This window comes from Lactuca serriola, chromosome 7, assembly GCF_051521515.1.
Source record: "Lactuca serriola cultivar US96UC23 chromosome 7, Lser_US96UC23_V15, whole genome shotgun sequence".
Taxonomy (NCBI): domain Eukaryota; kingdom Viridiplantae; phylum Streptophyta; class Magnoliopsida; order Asterales; family Asteraceae; genus Lactuca; species Lactuca serriola.
In genome coordinates, this window is record NC_136414.1 from 65,009,023 (window position 1) to 65,023,881 (window position 14,859).

The following is a 14,859-nucleotide window of genomic DNA, read 5'->3' on the forward strand; positions in this document are numbered from 1 at the left end:
CTCGTGACCTTCTGCAATTTATACCGTTGCGAAACCAATTGTGTTGCACTTTCAAACCATATAATCAATTTTCTCATGATACATTATCTCACAGTTTGTATGATTTTATTCATTTGATCAATGGAATTTCAAATGTTGTTAATTTATGGGGAAACCCTCTTCCCATCCCCCATTAAGATATTCAAGCCCGAGCTCATTCGAGTTCAAGATTAACCACAAGTATAAGCTTGAAACACATAACAAGTAACAATTTATAAGAACGCAATTCAAATTCTCATCAATTTTTATGTGGCTATTAATGTGTATCAACTTATGATCGAATTCAATTGTAAACTTTTAGATCGAGTTCAATTGAGCATATTTTCTCGAAAACTTTTAGGGTAAATATTTTCAAGCAATTTGAGATCTGATATTGAACTAAATCTTTTCCAAACTACCCTTAGATATGTATCAAGTAGACTTGTTGAACTATCAAATCGATATCGAGTTTAGCTTAACACCGACAACTCTTGGCTTAAACCCTATTAAGCTCAAGCGCAAATAACTCGTTGCCTCATTTTGTACTAAACGAGATATTGTATACATATTTGATACAAGCATATAACAAACTTAAATATAAAAAACATGTGTAATATTAACAGATAACTATGAGTGTTATTATAAAAGGATAAATATTATTTATCAAAAATAAATGAAGAATTATACCATAAAAATTAAGCAACAAATTTATTAATATTAATTAACAAAATATATCGTAAAAGACATTAAAACAATAAGGATAAAAATCAACTTAACACAGACAAAAATGCCAAGATAGTTATTTGAACTTTTATAATAAAAAATATTTTGTATCAACATATATGATTATCATTGTTTACTTTGCTAACAGCTAAGTCAATTTAATGCGAGAGTCAAAGTTCATCTAATGTTTTGCAATTGACCTAGGAATTTCAGTTTTAGACATTTGAAGTTTCGACATTCAAGTCAACAAATTCCAAATTTCATTACATTCAAAAGATATGAACGACTATTCTCTTCGTTCATATTTCATATTTCTTGCAATTTACATATTAATTTTTCACAAAATTGCAAGAATGGCCCTTGTGGTATGTCGAAAATTGTTACTTTAATCTAAACAAGTTTGGACTAGCACCATCGGTCCAAAAGTTTCATTTTATTGTGAGTTTGGTCCATTTTGTTTTGATTTTTTATAAAATAACGATTTTGCCCTTTGTATTTTTTTCCCGTTTTTATTACATAAATAATAATAATAAAAAAATATCCACTGTGTGTGTGTGTGTTTGTTTGATAAATACCCAAGAACATATTCATAGATTCAAGAACACTCAAGAACATCTTTTGCCACCACCATCGTTCGACCACCGTCCGCCACCACCACCGTCTGCCACCTAAAAATTTTCTGCCACTTCATTTCTACCAATTAATCATCATGGAAACAAAAACATACACAAATTTTGGGTTTGTTCTTGAGTTCGCCCCTATATGATGAATACACACACGAAATCAGATATGATAAACACATACCCACAAAATCACATTAGACATACACACACACACACGAAATCTGATGAACACACACCCTAACCAAACCAGAACCTCTCGATGAACATATCTGAAGCAGAAAAATCTAACTGAAGAACAAAGATGAAAACCCTAACTAAAGAAGTCGTCGAGATTTGAACATCTGTTTATGGCGGCATCGAGATCAGAGCAAGGGTTTGGGAATTCATCTGCACATGATTGGAATCGAGACCATCCTTCTTTCTTCGTCTCTAGAAAACACCACTGATGCCAACTTTCTTCCTTGGTCAGTGGTTATGATCTACATCTTTAAGGCTAGGGTTTTCATTTCTGGGGGTTAGGGTTTCTTGGCGGGGACGGATGATGGTGACAAACGATGATGGTATAACGATGGTGGTGGTTGGATCCATTTTGCAAACTCTAGCCCTGATGGTAGCTTCGACAGAGGAGTGGTGTGTGTGTGTTATGATTTTCCTACAGAGATATGATGTGTGTGTGTGTTTAGGGAAAAACAACACAGATCCGATGGGTCGACCTGATATGTATAATCCATTGTTGAGTTGGTGTGATGAGATTATGTTCCCCATCTTCAAAACCCAGTAAAGTAACACCCAAAAAAGAAAAAAAAGGTATGTGATTCTTTGAATTAGTGAATGGAACTGCAGAAAGATTAGAATTCTTTGTGGGTATGATTCAAGAAAGTGTGTTGTACTACGTGCTAAACAATTATAGCAGTCCAAAATCAAATATCGGTCAAGGGCCGATATTTGGGATATAGGTTATCGCGGTGGGATATCAGTGGGATATCGGTATTTTTATATCATGCATAATAAATATATATATATATATATATATATATATATATATATATATATATATATAAACATAAAACATATATAAAAGTAATATAAAAAGTCAAAATTCAAAAATGTCAATGTTTGAAACATAATCTTATGTAAGCCATGGAATCGTCCTCCAAGTCCACATCAACCAAGGCAACCAATTATTTTATCTAGATCATCCACATCAACTCTAATATCATCATCATTTAAGAATTATGTACTTAACACATCAACATGATCAAACTTATAGAAACTAGCAAGTTAACACTTAAGTATGTAATTAACATGACAATAAGATCGATTAATACTTAAAACATGAGTCTATGACATAAAACTAACAATTAAGTACTTTACATAATAGCAAATTCAGTTAAGTTAAGTCCATAGTTTAGGTTTTATTGTGACACCCAAGATTTAGGTCTAAAATTGTAGACAATCAATTCACCGCGAACTTGTTTGTAACTTGACCTATTGAGCTTTAATGCATATTTTGAAAAAAAAGAAATAAATAGTGCCATTACAATTAAAATAAGATATCATATGGTATCTTACTTTTAGTTGTGTAATCTCAAACGAATCACAAAGCAAAAACTATAATCATAGTTAATACGTCTGAAAAACTGAAATTTCGTATTAAGCGTTTGTGAGCAAAGAAAACACTCTAGTCTACTAGTACATGTTTCTGAAAATATAAAAAACGTCCAAAACAGAGTTCGTATGCAAAAGATACGACCAGTATAAGAAACCAAACCAATATAATATTGATTTTCTTAAAACTGCATAAATTGTTTCGATTTGTTGAGGCAGTTGCACACCTCAGATGAAATTTTGAGAACATTTTTTTGACTCATGTTATGGTCTATTATTTAATTCCAAGATCGAAATATTTTTAGCAAATATTTGTAAAAGTCGAAAAATCGGACGTTTCGGGTCAATTGGACGTGAATCTTTGAACGTGATTTCCTGGAGTTCTACAACTCGAAAAATATATCTGTTAGGGTTTTTGGAATCCTTGAACTCAACTCTGTCATTTTCCACTTTCGAAAAAAATATTAGGTGTCGGGATTTCGACACACAAATATAGGAAGGTTTTTAGGATATTTTGAGGTTTGTGACATCACCATGTACTACAAGCCTTGCATGATAGAGTCAAAAGATAGCCAATTGTCCATTCTCTTATCCTGACCCATGTACTCCACCCTTCCTCCCTTACCCTTTCTTTTCATAGTACATGCATGGGTTTTTTATTAAAGAAAGAAGCATGGATACATTTTTGTGCTTGACTAGATTTCTAAGCATGGTGCATAAATGCATGAGAACGTGGTAGACACTAAAAAAAAGGAAGATTGGCTCTATATTTCTTCACACAAAAACACAACCCTCACTCTCAAACTCTCCCTCCCTCCCTTTCTCTCTTCTTTTCTTGGTTAAACACCTCACCGAAGGTGGCTATCCACTACCGAGAACCACCACAGCACACCCCTGGTTTGCCCCTGTTCGCGTCGACACCCACCACTATATACCCCCATCCACCGCCACCTGTTGCCCTTCCTCCTCCCTCTTTCTTCGTTTGCTGCCGGCAGAAAAGGGAAGAAAACGATGCAGCAAGGCTGCCGGAGCATCCCGCTACCACCGATAAACCACCCTTCGACCACCACCTTGCAACCTTGTGATGCTACTTTTTTGGTGTTTCCATTTTCTTAACTTAAGTTTTTATTGTTTATTTTGAGGGTGTTTCAAGTCCAAAATTGGGTTCAAGTTCATTTCCATTTCGTGCTATTTCGTGGTGCTTCCCGGAAATCACATTCTCAAATCTCAGCCGAATTCACGTAACTAAGGTGAGTGTTTATGACCCCTCTTTTTAAGCTTTTAAATACTTTGGGTGAGGATACATGTGAAATATTATATATCGTTTATGAAAAACACTTACAAATCATATCTAGCTTATACAATGTTATTTTGACATATAACATGTTAGATACACATAAACGAGTTTTTAAGCTTATTATATACATATGTTATGTTGTTTAAAATAAAACAACTAAGTCAAAATGATCATATGCTAGTTGCTACATTATGTTATGACTTTATGTGGGAAATGTATGTCATAAACCTTATGTCATGAAAAGATATCACTTTGTAGTATTTCAAAGATCAAAACTTATGCCATATATATATATATATATATATATATATATATATATATATATATATATATATATATATATATAAGTTATCAATATTATAACTTAGAATTCATACATGTTGTAACACCCAGAATCTGAAAGACCAAGTAAGGAAAGAAAAGCCCTTAGTCAAAGGAGTCAACTCGACGAGTCGGAGCGGGCTCCTTATGGAAAAGTAAGTGACTGACTCGACAAGTCGGCTAGTGGACTCGACGAGTCTGGTCTGGGTTGGGAAACCCTAATTCCGAGACTTAGTACCCTATTTAAGAGTCTTATTCTCTTCCCTAGGGTTCTGTGACATCCCCAATTTCACGGCCAGAAAAGACCAATTTGTTTATGCTTTGTTTTATAAAATCAGAGTAATCCTTTGATTAAAAGAGTTGCGGAATTTGTTCCCAAAACAAAATATGATAAAATTTATCAAAACATTTCTCAAAGAGAATGTATTTTCATTAATAACAAAATCTCGCGATGTCATATTCCGATACAGACCAAAAGCATAAACGGTACAATACAAACCTTGCAACAGTTATTTATAACTACTGGTCTATAATCCAGAATCTTTCGTCAAGTCATCCGACTATTACTCTTGTGTCATTACCTGTAATACAAAGAAAACTGAGTGGGTCGGGCTTGGAAGTCTGGTGAGCATATAGGGTTTTCAACCCACAATAATATAATTATTATATTTAATCATCAAACAATCAACCCAATTACCCATCCCCATTATCTTCGTTTAATATTCCCTAAAGATATTATCCTAAGGGTCATCTCTTATATCATATTTACCTCTCATCTCCTTACATCTTATTTCCTTATATGTTTGTTCCTAAGAACTTTTCCTAAGGGTCATCACCTACATCGCATAGAGAATACTAATTCGGGGATCACTCCCTCAATATGTGTCTAGTAAGGATTAGGGTATCATCGCATGATTAGGCAGCCACAACATTGTCTGGACTCGTAAATAATAATAAGGGTTAGACTATCATCGCATGAATACGCAGCCACAACATCGCATGGACTCGTAAATCATAATAAGGGTTAGACTATCATCGCATGAATACGCAACCACAACATCACCTGGACTCGTAATTCATCACCTAATTATCATCACCATTATATCCTCACCTATCTCTTATTACATTATTGTTGGATTAGTGTCTAAGTCCATAACTATTTTGGTATGTACTTGACCCGATGGTGCATGGTCCTTTTGGGTTGCCTTCACCAAAGCAACTTGATAGGATGAATTATGGAGAGAGAAGATTAATTATGATTTATTAATATATTATGAGAATAATATATTAAAGGAGAAATCATATTGTTTAATTAATATTAGTCAAGAATTAATAAGAATTAAGTTTGTAGCTAAAAGACATTAATTAAACTTAAGGAACTAGAACTGTCAATTGTGTGATAGTTGAATATTGGGCTAATGGACTCCATACTAGAGGGGTGGACGAATTCTATGGGGAAACCCATTAGAAATCGTCCTAGGCCTCTAAGGAGGGAGTCCATGGGTTGCTTAGGGCCTAAGCATCCAAATTAGGGTTTCCTTGTTAGATAACCCTAATAGCCTCACTATTTAAAGGGCCCTTGAGACTCAAAAACGTGGTGAACTTGTTTCTTAGGGTTTCCACACGTTTTGGGCAGCCTCCACTCTCCTTATTCTTCATCCTCTTGCTCTTTGTGTTTGTAAACCATTAGAGGAGTGACAATTGTGACTCTAAGCTTTCTAAAGTCATTACAAGGAGGATTTGAGATTGTTATTGCTACATAACAATCAAGGTAATATCTAAAAACCCTTTCACATGTTAATATGATTGATTGTATGCTAGATCTAGGGTTTAAAGTCTTGGATGAATTGCATGTACAATAGAGAAACCTAGATCCAAGCATTAGGGTTTGTATGAGCACATAAGATGTTCTTATGGCCAAAACCCTTCAGTGGTATCAGAGCCTAGATTGGTTTCTATTGTATTGATGCCTTTTTTATTTGTTCAAGCTGTAAAATCGATTTTTTGGTCCCCTATCTGATGAACTCGGCGAGTTGCTCCAACTCGGCGAGTCCATAGAGGAACTCGGCGACTTCGAGCGTCAGAAGGAGGCAGTTTCGGGATTTCTTGTTGTTTTGCTTGAGGATACTTGCCTTAATTGTTTTGGATCTTTAATATTCGAATTTTATCCTATATTTGAGAATATCTGTAACGACCCGAAAATCACGACTAAAAATTTCTTTTAAAAACATTACTAAAACTGGGTTTATAAATCGTATCATAAGTCATCATAACTTTCGAGTAATAAATTCAAATCATAATATCATTATAAGTTTTCAAACACGTGTTTATTATCAGAGTAAACGTTCCCAGGCTGACTAGTCTATAGTGTGTGCCATGCGATCACCCCGAGCTCCTCCCTCCGCTACCGGAAGTACCTGAAAACAAAACTGAAAACCGTAAGCACGAAGCTTAGTGAGTTCCCCACCTTACCACATACCATGCATAACCACATAATGCACATACTGGGCCACGCCCGCTATCCGGGGCCTCGCCCCCTACTTCGGGCCTCGCCCGCTACAACGGCCCCGCCGCTCCAGACCCCGCCTGGCTTCGAGCCCCACTCGGATACAGATCTGTTTCGCTTAGGCCTCGCCTGTCACAGGGCCTCGCCCACTAATCATATAATAGCACATAAACGTATCACATAACATCACATAAACTAAACATATACTAACAACTCTTGCTCCAAGGCCTCGCCTATCTGGGCCCTGCCCGAGTCCTGCTACTGATGAGTCATGGAACCTCGTCCATACTCCTGCTGATAGTGAGGTTCGGGCCCAGCCCACCCTCACTCCTTTCCTATCTTGGGCCTCGCCCCTGCTCTGCTGCTACTGAGATGTGGAACACCATCCACACTCTGCTATTGGTTAGATACGGGACCTCGCCCTCTCTCACCTCCCTACCAGGCACATACAAGTATCACACAGACAACAAGTATAAACTATCACGTAAACCGCTCCTTGGGCACCCGCCCTCCGTCATTGGACCTTGTCCAAATATCATACTAGCATACTGTGCCTAGGGCTAACCCCCGGGTCTTCTACTCATAACTACATGGGACAGCATTGTGGCCGTAGACCCATTCATTCAAAGGGAAACTCACCTGATACTGCTGAACTGTTGCTGCCAACCCCTTTGACCGCTACCTGACCACTAACTCTGAACTGCTGCTCCACTAGCTCCCCGAGCTACCAATAACAACCCAACACTTAGTCCAACTGACCTCCAAAGGTCAACCAAGTCAACTCTGGCCAATAGTCAATGTCCTGGTCAAAGTCAACCTCCCAGGTCGACCCCACTCGCCGAGTCACCCTACTGACTCGCCGAGTTCATAAATCCAGAGTCCTTCCACTCGCGACTCTACTCGCCGAGTCAGCCCCTGACTCGCCGAGTCTATTGATTCCCGATTCCTGACCTGTCCAACTCACTGAGTCCTGGCTCGACTCGCTGACTCGAGTCTTAACTCGAAGGGTTTGGGACCACTCGACCTGACTCGCCGAGTCTAAGAACAGACTCGCCGAGCCCACGACAATCTTCATCCAACTCGCCGATTTGTTCATCCAACTCGCCGAGTTCATGCCTATCTTCATCCGACTCGACGAGCTGTTCATCCCACTCGTCGAGTTCCTCCTCATCTTCAAGCTACTCGCCGAGTCCACTCGAAGGACTCGTCGAGTCCACTAAGATCCACTTACATGCAGAGGACTTCCGAGTCATGCATGAGCTCCAAACTGTAGATCTACCCTCCCCAAGCCTATTTCCCACGTAAAGTTGCAAACTTTACGTGTAGAGAGTGAGATCTAGGCAAAATACACCCATAGCTAGGGTTTTGGACCAAGAGACTCCAATTTCCACCCAATGGCTGATACTTTATGGGATTCCACACTAAAACAAGCATGGATCTGAGGTAGCAACCTCAGATCTGGACCTCAAGCTCAAGATTAGTCTTAAACATGGCTTAAAAGCCCCAAAACTCACAACCAAGGAAGATCCGGAGGAGAGAAACGAATTGATACCTTCCAATGCTCTGAAATGCTTCCCAAACTTCAGATCCAAAGCCACTCCCTGATTCTTCAAAGATTCCCACTCCTTCTTCTTCCTTAAACCCACTCAAAAATGGCTAAAAGCTTGAATGAACACAATGGGGGCTTAAGGTGCGGCGTTCTGGGTGTGAGAGGCTGTAAAGGAGCCCTAAGAAGAAGATTGAGATGCTTAAATAGGCTCCAAGCCCCGGATTTAGGGTTTTCCTCGCACAGACCAGACTCGCCGAGTCCACTTGGCCGACTCGTCGAGTTGGTCACTTTCTTATCGACCCGGATCCCGCTCCGACTCGCCGAGTCCTTCCTTGGACTCGTCGAGTCCCTCTTAAATTTAAGGTTTCCTTTACTTTCTTGGCTTTCAAAATCCTGGGTGTTACAATATCCTTGATTAAACAAAAGATAATTACCAATTGATTAGATAATAACTTCCTTATATGATTAAAGATTGATTATTTGTAGTAATTGGGTAACTTATCTTGCAAGAAATTGAAATTAGGTCAAATATAGATAATGAAAAAATTAATTGTTTAATTTCTATTATTTGTTATTTGATCCTTGTGTTGTAAAAAAGTTTCAATTGTGCCCATGTATGTTTCATGGTTTAAATTTGAACTTAAAGGTTTTGTTTTGAAATTTAAATAGTTGAAACCCTAATGTTTTGAAATGTTTCAAAAACTTGCCCTCAAGTTTTAGAATTTAAAAGTTGATTAAAAGTTTAATTTAGAAATGTTAAATTCTAAAACCCTAGTATTGTTTTGAAAAGTTCAAATCACACCCTTATGGTTTTATTAATTAATTAAAGTGTATAATTAAGAGAGATTTAATAAATCCATAAAAGTTTTGGTTTACAATTTAATTAAATTAAAATTATAATTATTAAATTTGACCACCTAGTATTTTAAAAGTGTAAAATACACCCTATACTATATATAACATTAAAAGTCTAATATATATGTATGAGTAAAAGTCAGTCTTACTGTTAGTAGGCCTCATTCACGAAGCTAGTCTATAAGGGGTGTTTAAGGAAATTGCCTATAAAAGGACGATTGAATGGGTATCCACTCTTACCCACCGCACTCTTGAATAGTGGAGGTGTTGGAATAGTGTCTAAGGCTGCAACTATATTAGACAAGTATTTGACCCGGTTGTGCGTGGTCCTTTTGGGTTGCCTTCACCATAGCAACCTGACAGGATGATTTATAATGAGAGAAAAAATATTATTAATATATTATGAGAATAATATAAGGAATAATAATATTATTATTTGATTAATATAAGTCATAAATTAATTAGGAATTAATTAATTTGGCGACTTAAAGAGATTAATTGAATAAAGGGACATAAACTGTCAATTGAATGATAGTTGTATTTTGGGCTATAATCCCTTAAGGATAAAAGGGGGACGGTTTTGAGGCTTAGGATAGACCTTGAAATCGTCCAAGGCTTATCATTAGGGTATTGGATTGCTTAGGGTCTAAGTTATCCAATTAGGGTTTTAAGGGTGAAACCCTAGGAACCTTACAAGTATAAATAGACCCAAGGGGTTGATGAAATCGGCACTCTTGCCTTTGGAAAAACCCTAGCCGATTTCTAGCTCCTCTCTCCTCTCTCTATAATCATCCTCTTGCTAGTTGGTGTTTGTAAGCCATTAGAGGAGTGACAATTGTGACTCTAAAGCTCCAAGGACAAGAAGATTCAAGCAAGTGATTCAAGGTAATCTTCCAAATCTGATTTCTTATGTTATTATACTAGAATTGTCATTAGAAGTCTTGGATTCAATGCATGTTCAATTAGAGAAACCTAGATCCAAGCATTAGGGTTTGTATGTGCACATAGGAATGTTCATATGGCCAAAACCCATCAGTGGTATCAGAGACTAGATTGGTTTCTATTGAATTGATGCATTGGTTGCTTGTTTATTGCTTGCAAAATTTGAATTTTGTGAATCTGCCTGATGAACTCGGCGAGTCCCATAGTGGACTCGGCGAGTAGGCTCAACTCGGTGAGTCCATTGTGGTACTCGGCGAGTTCGAGCGTCAGAAAGAGCTAATTTCGGGATTTCTTGTTGTTTATCTTTTGGATACTTACCATAATCTTAATAGGTCAATATAAATCCGATTTTATGATATATTTGATTATATTCTTGACCTAATTGAAGATATTTATCAATTAATTAAATATTAATTTCCTTATATGATAATTGATTAATTATTTTAATTAAATTGGTAAATTGTTTTGCAAGAAATAATTAAATAAATCAAATATGGATAATTATGTGATTAAATGTTAATTTAGATTATTTGTTATTTGATCCACTATGTTTTCAAAAGTTTAAAACTTGCCCTCAAGTTTTGAAATTTATGTTTTGTGATTAAAAGTTTAATTTAGACAATTTAAATTTCAAACCCTAGAATTTTACAAGTTTAAAATTCAACCCTATACTAATATAACATTACAAGATTAATATATATATATATATATATATATATATATATATATATATATATATATATATATATGTATGTATAATTAAAAATTCTAGTCTTACCGTTAGTATGCCTCATTCACGAAGCCGGTCTATAAGGTGGGTATAAGGTTGCTGCCTATAAAATGACGCTTAATGGGTGTACACTCACACCCACCACTTGCTTGATCGGTGGAGGGTCGTTAGCCGAACGGGTAGGATAGGGCATCCTCATCTCCTCATTAAAAGTATAATATGAAATACAAAGTAACTACATGTTTTTTCAAAAATTCTCAATCCTAGTTACTTTAGGAAAAGTGAATTGATGCAATCCCATGAAATTACACTTTGCACCCTTGCTAAGAAGTTAGTGGAGCGTGTGTGGTTTACCAGCACACTAATTGGTTCTAAGCAAAGGTGGCAAAGGGTGATTCATTGTTTATCATAGTTCGATGGAGCGTGTGTGGTTTACCGGCACATCGAGTAGGTGATTTTTACAATGAAGGCACCGTGTGAATTTGCATGCTAATTCACACCCACTTTGTGATCCTCAGTATCCCAGTCACAAACGAGAGGGGCATATCGAGATTTAAACATGCCATTGAAAAGTTCAATGAATCTCATTAAAACCTAGGAATTCTCAATACATTTAGAACTTAAAGTTAGGTTTTCATGGTGGAGAATTAGTGAATCGTCATTCACTTACCTTCAAATTGTTTGCATGTTAGATTACGGCATCCTTTTTCTAATATGTAAATATTGTTGTTGGATCCTAGCCCTAATTTTCTTATTAGGTGATTATTAGGGATTCAAATTCTAATCTATCTTTGTCCTTTCTATTTGTAGATGTCGAACGCGAACAACGCTGCTGCTAGCTCGTTCACATTGATGAGCCTTTGCCAAAATGTGACTTTCGATGGGACGAAATTTAGCGAATGGATAAGATACATTCGCACAATTGCTCGCTACGAGGACAAGGAGTATGTCCTCGATGAGAAGCTCGAGAAGATCAACCCATAAATCGCTACTCCGGCTGAAGTGACTGCTTTTGAGACTCATGAACGTGATGCAACGAAGGTTCATTGCATCATGATAGCCACGATGAACGCCGAATTCCAAAAGTCCTATGAGGACATGTATTCGTACGAAATACACCAAGACTTGTTGGAGAGATACCACCAAAACGCGAGGCAGGAACGTTACGAGATCTTCACTAACATGATCTCCGCTAAAATGGGTCATGGAGAATCTCTAATCGTGCACCTGCAAAAGATGCAAAGGTATGTTGATCATCTTCGCAAGTTGAATGTTGACTTTGGGGAAGACTTGGCGATCGACATGGTGCTTCACTCCTTGCCTCCATGTTACAATCAATTTAGGATGACCTACCACATGAACAAGGAAGAGGTCACCCTAAGTAAGCTCCAAGGTCTCCTTAGGGTTGCTGAGAGCAACATCAAGGACAAGTCTGTTGCACCCGCTCCCAATCCACCCGCTGCTCCTGTTTTGGCCATTGGGCAAGGAAGAGGCAAGAAGAGGAAGGCTCCGTCTAAGAGCCACCGCAAGGGAAAGTCCCGAGATGGTTCCTCTTCTAGTGGGACCAAAGTTGATCCCGCTAAGCCTAACCCTAACCCAAAGGAGGCAGAGTGCCACCACTGCCATAAATAGGGCATTGGAAGAGAAGCTGCCCAAACTACCTGCAAGCCATCAGGGAAGGAAAGATCAAGCCGTCTTTCGCAGGTATATATACAATTAACTCTAATGATTCATCTCATGTTATTTCTTGGGACCTCGATACCGGGTGTGGTTACCACATTTGTTCTGAATTGCAGGGACTAAGAAGAAATAAGGATGTGGAGCATGGAATAATAAATCTAATCATGGGGAACAGAAGATCGTCGCCTGTGACCAAGATTGGAGTGTATTCTCTAGTGCTTAGGAATGGTTTATGTTTAGATTTGAACAATTGTTGCTATTCGCTAGAAATGGCAAGAAACATCATTTCATTTCATGGTTTGTTTAGACAAGGATTTAGATTTTCTTTTAATAATGAGAATGGTTCTATTTGTGCTTATCTAAATGGTGCCTTATATTTTGAAGCAATACCATGTAATGGAATTTATGAAACTGTTATGATTGTAGATAACCTAGGAAATGATGTTTTATGCATGGATTCTTCCAATGGTATGGATAAATCATCCTTGTGGCATTGTCGTCTTGGACATGTCAAAAAGAAACGCATAGCCCAACTCCAAAAGGATGGAGTGTTGGAGTCATTCAACCTTAGGGAAGATGACACATGCGAGTCTTGTTTGCTTGGAAAGATGACCAAATCATCCTTGTGGCATTGTCGTCTGATTTCTTATGTTATTATACTAGAATTGTCATTAAAAGTCTTGGATTCAATGCATGTTCAATTAAAGAAACCTAGATCCAAGCATTAGGGTTTGTATGTGCACATAGGAATGTTCATATGGCCAAAACCCATCAGGAGGGTCGTTAGCCGAACGGGTAGGACAGGACATAAACCTTCCATTATAAGTATAATGAAGTACAAAAGTAACTAAATGTTTTACAATTCCCAATCTTAGTTGCTTTAGGCAAAAGTGAATTGATGCAATTCCATGAAATTACACTTTGTGCCCTTGCGAAGACGTTAGTGGAGCGTGTGTGGTTAATCGGCACACTAAATGGTTCTAAGCAAAGGTAGCAAAGGGTGACTCAATGTTTGTCATAGTTCGGTGGAGCGTGTGTGGTTAACCGGCACATCGAATAGGTGACTGTAACATGTGGGGGCACCATGTAAGTTTGCATGGTAATTCACACCCGCTTTGTGATCCTCGGTATCCCAGTCAAAAACTAGAGGGGCATATCGAGATTTAAACATGCCATTGAAAAGTTCAATGAATCTCAAAAGATCTAGGAATTTTCAATAGATTTAAAACTTAAATTTCTTTTTCGTTTTTCATGGTGGAAATTAGTGAATCGTCATTCACTTACCTTCAAATATTCTGCAACTAGATTACGACATCCCTTTTCTAGGTTGTAGAGTATTGTGTTGGGCCCTAGCCTTAATATCTCATTTGGGTGATTTATTAAGGACTCAATCAATCAATTAACTTGAATTTATTTTTCTCCCGTTTTGTAGATGTCAAAGTATGACAACTATGGTCTTCCCAAATCCTGTGGAACAAGCTTTTCACATGAAGATGATATTCCACGATTCGATCGAGGAACACGAGATCATGCTTCACTACCTCCACCTCCTCCTATTGTTCTCCCTAACCCACAAGTTCAAAAGATTGAAAAGTTCAAACTCACTCAAGCCCTTTTGGCAAGTAAACATGAAGAAGGAAAGTCAGTGTGTGCACACATCCTAGAGATGAAGTCACACATTGATAGATTAAGAATGTTGGGATCTGTTGTCTATGAGGAGCTGGCTGTTGATTGGGTTCTTCAGTCACTTCCTGACTCATATAGTGAGTTCGTAAGAGATTACTATATGATGAGCCACAACGTAACCCTCATTGATCTCACCTATATGCTTATTGCTACTGCATCAGCAATGATTTGGCACACTGGAAAAGCAAAGTTGATTGGTGGATCTGCCTTCCAGACCTCTATGGATATAGGCAATGGCAACAAAAGGCATGCCATGATCGAAAAGTTTGATCATAAGAGAAAGGCAAAGTTAGAAGTAGTTCTGTGTGCTGTTCCAAAAGA